Below are 10800 nucleotides of genomic sequence, written 5' to 3' on the forward strand. Positions count from 1 at the left end.
TTAGTTAGTACAAGGAGTAATTAAGTCTAGGCGTGTATTACATACAGCATAGTTTCTCACGGCGAGCAATTACAGGCATAAGACTCGGATGTGTCGATGAATCGCAAACATAACTGTTCTCAATCGAACCGCGGCGTTCTCTGTATACTCTTACTCGCGTTTCATCGTCGAGAAGAAGTTTCAGTGCTGCGGCTGAAGAATCCTGGATCCTAGAAGCTCGTACCTCACGTATGAAGCTCGTCAATATACTCGTATATACAGAAGAGGTAGAAAGAAACCGTAACTAGGTGTTCTCAACTTGCGATCGTCGGAACCGTCCGCCGAAGTGAAACCGAAAAACTTTACGGAAACTCGGGGGCCTTCGGACCCCCGGTAAAATAGGATTCCGATTATTCGGCGGGTCCGCCATTGTGATGGTAACGGTCAACGTAAGAAGAACCAGCGAGGCCACGTGTGCACCAGCATAAGTTGCGTATGCGCGTTGCATGCAGGAACCGCGTGACCTAGTCCCGCGTTACACGGTGTACGTCTCGAGTTGAAACTAGGCTAAGTCCGCGCATCGCTGGAATAGAAGACCCATCGTGCACCGATGACTATGGCGACTCCTCCCGCGAGCCGTTCGCCGTCGACGAAATTACACCTCGGATTTTGCTCCCGCGGGAGGGGAAAATCGAACCAATATCGTATCGTCGTGGACCGATTCCCTTCGTTCAACCAATCGCTCCGTCATTCCGGAACTCGGTTGAGGACCAGGAACGCCGTCGACGTCGGAGTACCGATAAGCAGAGCGGTCGATGCCCCCTGAAAATACTCTCACACTCTTACACTTCGTGCCACTTCGGACGTCGCAGAGGCTGTCCCGAGGTCTTCTTAGGCTCTTGCTGGTGACTGACTCGCCGAGTGAGAGGGGCAGCGTTTCATTTCCCCCTCGGGGGCACCGGCCCACCAACGAGGGCGAGCGAGGGCCCTGAGTACCCGAGTCCAAACCCGTAACCATGGCCCCCAGTAATAAGCACTGAAGTGTCTGTCACGGGGGATAGAACCGCGCTCTGCGCCTACTTTTCGACCGGCTAACAGTACCTACTCGACACTATGAGCGCCTTCCGCCTGCCGACAAAACTCAGACGCCGAGCCTGGACCAGCCCGAATTTCGTCCAACTAGCCGGCACTGAACACTCGTGATTCAAATTCGATTTTCAGTGTCACTTTTTCACGGTCGCACTGACACCTCACGACGACGTGAGATCGGTGATGGGCTGGAAGAGAATGCAAACGAATACACCGTTGAAATGAGTCAAAATTTACCGAAATGAACCGCTGTGGAAGTATTTTTGTGATCGATTCAGAAATTCAACATTGAATAGTTTTTGATTGATTCCAAATTATAATCGATAAAAGTACGTGACGCATTTTTCTTACAGTCTGGCGAAACGATACGTTCAAACCGCAAGTGATACGATTCGCTTGATATTTTGCAGTTCCCAAATATGACCATATAGGTAATACAGAATATTGTCGGGACACTTGATAGGAAAGTTGTATAAAATGGTACGAGTTCCTAGATCGGATTGAACACCGAGTTTCATTTTGAAATGCTTATAAAATCGTAAAAAGATTGTCACTGTTTCTACTGAGGCAAAGAAAACTAAAGTGCACTTTGAATCTAATGTTGTTGAAATTTGAAAAGCTTTGCGACAGAAGTGATCCGAATAACTCGATAGAACATTTCAGAAATTGATGACGACTTTGAAACAAGAATTTTGTGTGACTGTGGAATCGAATCGTTAGAATTCACAAACGTCCTTTACTTTCAACTCGGCCATTTGAAACGTTTTCAAGAATACAAAGTACCCAATACTCTTCCAAGTTTTGGATGAAATTTGGGAAAGGCGGAGAAATTTTGATAACGAAAGTTGGTAACAATCTCGATGTTACGCGCGCATACCGTTAAAAATGTAACGTGTAAGACCGAGGAAGGCCGGTGGACGCGTTGCACCTACCAGATCAAGCACCTCATCTCACACTCCTCGGGTCCCCCGTTTTTCTTACCTACTTTTCTCCTCAGACTCTACACGCCCGACTACTTGCCTGAATAAACTCTAATGACCTTAAGCTAAGCGAGGTATTAAACTTTACGACGTGGGTATAGGTATACGATCAGCCGTTCTCAGTTTCTGTGGTGGATCAAAAACGATCCAAGGAGACGTAACGATCCTCGCGTCCACGATCATTTTCAAATCAGCATTTAAATATTGTAAAAAAGCGACGAGCGGATGTTCGGAATTTTTCTTTCCCGAACAAGTCTTACGTTCAATTTTTTCTGCATTTTCGAATTCAACTTTTAAGTCTCCGGCAAGTCTCGAAAAACTTTTGAGATCTCTGAAATCTTTATGGAAATCCGGAGAGTACCAAAAATTGACGAGTACAGTGAAAAGTGGTTAGTAAAATACAGTACGATTAAAAAGTTTACCCGACACTTTCGATGCGTGTTAGAAAATTGATTTCTCATCCTGCTACCGTCAAGCACCGCGCAAGTTTTAACCATTATCATGGTATCGCGAATCGTATCGACGCAGGACGATTCCAATAATTCAAGGGAAGGTGCTGGAGTCCAGATCTGGGAGGTGGACAAGAGCTGGTTCCACATAGACAAGTTGATAATTGCACACACTTATTGGCGGTGCTTTCCCATCACTGTCTCGCGATTTCCCGCCCGGTTTTGCTTGGCTATAGCCAACTGGGTACAACTCGCGTGAGTTTATACCACGTGACGTACACCTAGCTAAGCGTCGGGGGCCGATTAGCAGGTAAGTAAACTAGTGCAGGCAAGAGTTTGCGTTTTCAGAGGTGAACGTACTTCGCAGGATATGCGAGCTACCACGCGCATAAACCAGCCGTGTATATACACGTGTACGTAACCGCTTCGGGTTCATCATGGAAGACGAGGAGCTCCTTTTGCTACTTCGCTGTCACATCTCATCCGGCAATAGTTCAGCCACTTCTGAAAACCATGGACTCAAGCTACAAGCGTCGATGTGCTTTCTTACGGATGAATCGTGGTGACTGCCGAAATTAGAGTATGAATTTGATTAAATTACCGAGCATCTTGTTTATTCATTCATTTATTTGTTCAATTGTTTTTAATCCTTATCCTAATTGTGCAAACAGAATAATGAAATTATTAAAAAATCAAAACAGCACAAGGAAAATACATTTTCATAAATATTGTCTAATTTTCATCATTTATCGATGTAGTTTCTCAGAAGTATAGGTATGGAATCATTTCTGCAATATGTCTGGGCAGAATCCAACAACTTGAAATATTTTGAGAAAAGTTCTGTTCTGTCCAACGACTTTCATACTCGTCCCTAAATTTAGTGGGTTTTCGATTTTTTTATTCTTCGACTCTGAAACTATTCGATTTGCCAAAAATTTATGTAACAGAAAGCATTTTTCTTTTTTATTTTCCAGGCAGGCTGTTCCAGATTATCAGCCATGTCTTTTTTACCTATTAAAATTACCACAGTTTGAAATCTAGGCTTTGAAAGCCTATCAGGAAAGTTTCTTCATAGTTACGAATTTTATTTTACGAATTGAATTGCGCACTGCAACCTAGAATGCCTTACGCTGATGGAACTCTTTCTGTGGTAGAAATTGGCCAAAATACATATCCGAAATGGTGATCTGGAAAAAGAGGAAAAAACTGAAAACTGTAAACTTCTGCATAAAGTCTTCAGTGAGTACAATATTTTTCAAGAAATTTAAAAACATTCTCAAGTGCAAACTGATTAAATCGCTTGTACTTTCTGACAATTTATGGACTTGCTTTTATTCTCGATCATTCTTCGTAAACGTATACGCGAAAAGAAATCATAAGATTAGAATAAAAATCGACCCAACTTAGTCAAGATTAATTTTATGTTATCTATCTCTTTCCGACTTTGTATCTCGATGAGGAATGATAATCTAGTTAAAAATCGTGTCGTATTACTATAATTATTGTTCCTTTCTTGGAACGTAGCGCGAAGAAGAGACTCGTAAAATTCCGCGAAGCAAATTCAAACCCACAAAGCGACAGCTAAATAAGCGGCAAAAGAATGATCTAGTGGGAAATGACATCTTTCCATTACCGTCGTGCTCCTTAACTCTCTGCGCACAGTTCCGTTCAACGGGTGCTATTTTATTCTCATATAGCACAAACGCACCGATCTGCATGAGGATCCGGGTGTCGCGGACCATTCCTCGTCATCTCGCAGCACTGCCTGCGAGACTAACGATAAGGGGTTGAGAGGTTGTCTCCGCAACATCGTCAGTCACCGCTTTTCATTTACCCATCGCGAAGGCTAAGGTCGTCTAGCAGCGGCGGCCCGCTCTCGCTCGTAATTTAATCACAATATGCATAAATGTGCAACGCGACAGATGGCTCGAACGGTGCCTGCACGATAGATAAAATATCCGACTTGACAGCGTCACGCAGCAACGATGCAAGCGAATTTACACTCGCTCCCATCAAGCGAACACGTGTTTCGAATTATACTCGTACTTCCTTACAGGCGAAATATCTTTTATACAAGCTCCCCTAATTGATGTGAAAATTTTGTCAAATAAGGAGCATTTCCAATTGTCAACGGTGAAGCGGAGCCGCTGAGGCTCCAATTTACACCATGAAAGACATTCCAGATGGCGCAGATTATTGCATAGTTGAATAACTGGCGAGAGGCTATAAACTAACCGGAGGTTTGAGAGTGTGTGGGAATAGCTGTTGCGGTAAGTAGTGCGAATGGATGAGGCGCCTTAGTGGAGAGTGCGAGCCGGCTTCTGGAGGTCAGTAACCACGGTTGGCCAATCGTTCGCTCGTTTCTCTACGTTCCTCTTTATTCGTCTTCCTAGTTTGCACGCGCGTCATCCCCCTCCGTTCCGTTTCGTTCCGTTCCGTTCCGTTCCGCTTCTCTTCGCAGCCAATCGCGAATCCTCGTGCCATGCTCTTGCCTCTGTGATCGCAACTGCAGCCTGCAGCGGTTGTACGGTAATCGAAGAGCGGGAAAACTACCAGCGATAGTTCGAAACTCTACGTTTCAGTAGCTCCGGTGCCTACTGCTCATAAATTTATATCGGCGACGAATTATGTGCCAAGAATGATCATTGTTTTACCGGTCCTCGACGACCCGATCAGTCGTCTGGAACCGAATACAGTTGGTTGACGATAACCAGGGTCGATGATTTTCCATCGCTCTGCAAGGCGGGAAATATAGGAGGAACGCATCGTAACTGCACATGGTAATATTTTCACCGAGTAGTATGATCTGCACTCCGCGTTTCGCTCAAAGACTTCCAAAGCACATATTCCGTTAATATCCGCTTAGAATATGTAACGGTAGTCCTTTGCTATTCATCCGTTGTACACCTAACTTCTATTATATTATATGTTTCTGCGTGCGTGTGCAGATTATTATATGCAGTGTAGCACGGTATATAATAATCGTTATACCCGCGTGCCTCGTGTAAATGTACAACGACTATCTTCGCCTTATCTATAAAGTACATGAGCACAAGCAGCACACCGCTGAACGATTCAATATACCATAAATTATACGCTCGATTGGAAATGGAAAGGGAAATATTCCTGATACACGCACGCGTTATTCAGATAGATCTATAGTAATGTAATAAAGAGAAGGTTAGCGAGCTACCTATAATAGTGTTACTTTTCGCCCACGCAAAATACGCCTGTATCTACATCTAGATAAGCATTGTATACGACATGTGTGTACGCGTTACATGTAACGGATAGTGTAACTCCGCTGATCGCGGATATATTTGCGGAAATTTCAACGCCGGCATAAGTGGGATGTCGCATAGTTGCGCAGAATTAGGTCCGAGCGGTTCCGCGTATCATGTACCCAATACCTACAATGCAATTTTTCCACTCTGTACGGTAGAAATGTGACAGTCGTTTTCTAGACTTTTGTTTAACCCCAAACCAATCCAATTTTCACAGAACTTCATCCGTTACAAAAGGTCCGAACCTTTTTGAAGCTTGTCTCGTACTTTATGTATTTCAGAATGATACATACACAATCGATTGGTACACCTTCTTCTATAATTTACAAATAAATAAATTCGTGAACGTAAAATACATTTGTACGTAGATATAATGTAACACATTGTTCGCATCCCTTATAAAATTACCATCGTGCATTATATTATACTTCCATACAATTGTACGTTACATGTAACATCGAATAGAATTAAGTCAGTCCCGCAATGGATGATGTATCACATCGTTATACAAGCTACGTTACATGTGTGTATTGCATGTAGATACTTGACCCGCGGTTAAAAGTTCACGTGTGTGGTGCGGGCACGTAGCGAGGAAAAAGAGTGAAACCCAAGCCTCCGGTGAAGAATGAAAAAAGAGTCTAGGATATATTCCACACAGTTCTATGAACGCCTTCACTTTGAATAACCCATCCCCCTGAAAAAAAAAACAATACAATAATAAATAGAGAAGAACGTAATACACTGTGTGTACCTGTACCACAAAGTGACTCTCTTCCACTGCAGTTTTCGTGTTCCGTTACACTTTTCAGGGTTGTGCAAAAAAAAAAAAAAAAAAAAAGGATGAATAGGTACGTAACAGATCAGTTGGGTGTATACATATATATACGTACATATTTACTGAGGAGAATCGCAACCCCGTGGTGCTGCCGAACCACCGTTAAAAAGTGTCGTATATTTTCCCCGAACCCGTTGTAAATAACTACGTTTTTTCATCTTCCTCTGCGAAAAACACCTTACCGGAAAAACACTCGGCGGGTAATACAAGAACGGAAAAACCAGTTTACTTGATCCGGCTCGCAAGTTATACCAAATTATATCCACTCAAGTTCTCAAAATTATTACAATTCGCTGTTCAAATTGAATATAATTTTATGAGAAATTTATTTCAATCGATCATAATTAGAAATTTTTTTTAATCGACATAAATTACAAACATTATTATGCACTCAAATGCAGGTATAGGGGGTATTTTGCCGATACGTACACCGAACAGGAAAACGAAATAGAAAACGAACAATTATGTAAAATCGATTAATCGATGACTCGAGAAATTGGTAATATCGCTGATTAAGACTGACCCAGACCCGAAACAGCGTCATAATGTTATCGCGAATCATGCCGATCACCTCAGTCCTAGTTTTGCACGGAAATTTCTGGTGCTATGACGCACTGGATTCGCGGAGTCCGTGCAGCGAAAGCTGATTCTGGCGTCTAGGAAGTCGGAGTAACAAAATATCCGCACATTTCGCATATATGCGTATATTGCATCCATATAATACACCGGAAGAGAAAGAGGAAGAGCGACTCGACAGTCTCGAAGAAAATATGAGTCAGAGTGTTTCCGAAAAATTGCACATATTCATCCGTGTCCGACACAATCCGTGCCATGAGCATAACTCGTGTGTGTAATATTCCTCGCACGACGTCTTCTACGCATGACTCGCGCTTACCCTAAATTTCTTTCGCGCGCATTGGATACGTATTGGTAGGCTCTCTATACGTTCCACCTATACATACCTATACGAGCAGTTCTTTCAACCCAAACACTACGCGTCGCGCTGGCGCGGGAAGCCCGTAACGAGCGTATGAGCGCACAGCTCGCGCCTAGGCTTCGATCGTATTTCTATTCGGAGATTTGAACGCGTGGCTGCTGCTGCAGGACAGCACCAGAGAACGCTGACGATAAGACAAGATGGCCGGGTCTGGATATTACGGCGTTTATTTTGTCTATTTACGCGTGATACAAAAGCTGGTGATGCTACGGCGATGACCAAGATGAGCAAATTCGATCGTTTTATTTATACATTCAAATCTGACGTGATTTAAGTCGCATAAATGGTAACTTGCAGCCGGGACTCGCGCGGCGGGTATAAATTAGAATGATAATTTGACGGCAAACAATGCCAATTTCGTACGTCAAACGCGAGCCCACGTATGATGTAGATGTCATAACAATATATATGTGACTACGACGAATGTGATTTTCGGTATCGGAATAATTGGTTGGTAACCTGCAATGAATCCTTTTGTGCTGGCTAGATGTGAGCATCGAACGGCGAATCGAAGCGTCGAAATAAAACCAATATGGCCGCCGACCGTGACACGCTTGCAATTTCGTTTCGGTCCTGGAATAATTTTCACAGCTCGCCGATCGTCGAAAGCCCTTTCTCAGCGCGAATAAGAATGGCAAGAATCGTCCAGACATGATCTCATCGTCGACGAAAGCCCGAAAGCTACGAATTCGACGAAACCAATGCAATGACACAATCGAAACGATCGCATCCGCGCAGCAGACGACTACACCTGTACTTATGCCCAAGAAGAAAAGAGAATCGCCGAATTAACTGCAACGGTTACGCTTCTCAGCTCGGCTTACGCCGATGCAAATCGTGTGTGAGAAAAGCCGCGCCGGGGTTCGACGAGCAGCTTATAGTTCTCATCGTCAGCGAGAAATTATCGGCAGGCATCCATGTATACCATAATAGTTAGTATCAGCTGCGAGCTGTCGGACAACCGGACGGTTGGCGGTGCCTCTGCGGTGTTGGCGAACCTTGTAAAAGTATTTTCGAAGGTGACTGACCGTCGCGGCTTGTGTATACATGTATACGTATAACCAATGCTAGACGAATGGGAATGCAGATTATTTTCCACCACGACTAATCTCAGCCACGAATCTCAATATTCATTTCTCTATTTTTCTTCTTTTTTTCTTTCAGTACACACGTTTACAATTTTTTTTTTTTTTTTTTTCTCCTTGCCATCTCTGCACGGGTTTTGTTTTCTGCCTCGTACCGTCATTTTCGTTTCTTTTTTTTTTTTTTTTCTTTCCTTACCTTTTGCGCTTTTTTTTCGAGAGTCCGCCCGAAGAGCGAGCTGCGTCTGTACATTTTGCACACCTACGATCATACTCGCGGCGTATATTACGTTATTATAGGTGTAGGTATAATCTACGCGAGGACCTTAATAAGAGGAGGCAGACTGCGGACCTTGAGATTTCGGTTCACGTTTGGCGAACCCGGAAGCCCAACTTCCATGGCCATATAATCGCAGCTCCAGCTGCCAGTCGGCGTGGTGTAACAGCCGGATTATTACTCTCTGTGTCTGCGCATAAGTCTCAAAAAGTCGCCTTGATCTTGACTGTTGGCGATTATGACTTCATCGGTAGGTATAATCCCGACACGAGGTGCTAAACTTTGACGATATTTATAGAGGAATCATCAAAACACACCTCTGCCTCTGCGGAGGTTATTTTTACGTATATGTATACACATTTTTGTATACATCTATATACCTACGTGCGGATACATTGGTATAAATGACACAAATGTCAAGTTCAAGGTTCCATTCTTTCAACCGTCAGATTATACGACTCTGTTTTGCCCATTTTAAACACACACCGTACGTTCGTGACTTCTGGGTTTTCTATCTCTTAATTTTTTTCACATAGATTCAAATTTCTTCAAGTCTTTTTTTTTTTGTCACTTTTACTTTTCTGAGATTCACGCAAGGGTATATGCAAATTATGTATGTGTATAATGGACAGGTTTTCGACCATTGCTTATTTTTTTATTTTTTTCATTCTCCTATAACATCATCCACGCCGCCTTTTCGACCTTCCAAATCCATCGTCTTCGCAGGATTAAACGCAGCGAACAATCTATTCGGAGATATTTTGCTTGTCCATTCGGTATTATGTCTGAATCAATTGATATTTTATTCGTTAATAAATAAAACGCATTGTCGTATAGAATTATAAAAGTATATAAGTAGGTATACAATTTCATTACATCCATTTATTCCGTCCGACAGTTTTATTATTTTCACATACAGTATACCCAAAAATCAAATGGCAACCGTGACGTAATCTAAATACAGATCATTCGGCTAATATCTTTCCGAAAATCAATGTTACCCTGCTATCATATTATTCTAGTTCCTCGATCAGGACGCATATGATTAAAATTAATAGAATTGATACCCGCATAGTAACAAACCACGACATTCCACTCAGCGTGCGATGTAGTATTAGATAAACGCAAGTCATGACCTATGCTCATTTCGTTGAGATTAGTTTGTGATTGATTTGACACACGTTATATCCCACAGCTGAAGCTAAAGCTAACCTAGGTATGCACTAATCAAATTCTATCGTAGATCCGACTATCCTCAGTCGTAAAATCGACCAAATAAAAATCGCTCCAGAAAATTATTCATACAAAACATTCAAGATCAAGAGTACTTGACAGTTATAGTTCTAGAAATAAGATATCGGTCTTTAGGTATTATTATTACGTTTCTCATTCGTTCCGTATTTTCGTTGTTCCTGAGACTCCTTCATTTCCGTTTCTCTTCTTTATTCCGGATTTCCGAACGACCTAGCCTACCGAAGCAGATCGTCGCTTCCTTGAAGCTCAAGGTTGACCATTACTTTGCCACGGCATGGTACCGTTGCAGCAACGCGCCATGCAAGGTTCGTCCAACTCTCTTTGCACTTCACTTATCCTCATTCTTCCCTCTTTACGCAAGCTTGTAACCGTGAATTGACGATCGCCAATATCAAATGATGGAGGATTAATCCGACTGGTCGACAAATCCAGACAAAAAGTTAAAGAGAGAAGAAACATCAAACAGAGTGAAATGGAAAAAGCAAAGAACATCGAGAATTATGGATAATTATCAGGTGTAAAAAACAAAATCCGTATCTTCGGTGTATAAATTACACCGTATTCTCATCCTTCG

Source organism: Neodiprion lecontei, chromosome 4, assembly GCF_021901455.1.
Source record: "Neodiprion lecontei isolate iyNeoLeco1 chromosome 4, iyNeoLeco1.1, whole genome shotgun sequence".
In the NCBI taxonomy this organism is placed as follows: Eukaryota; Metazoa; Arthropoda; class Insecta; order Hymenoptera; family Diprionidae; genus Neodiprion; species Neodiprion lecontei.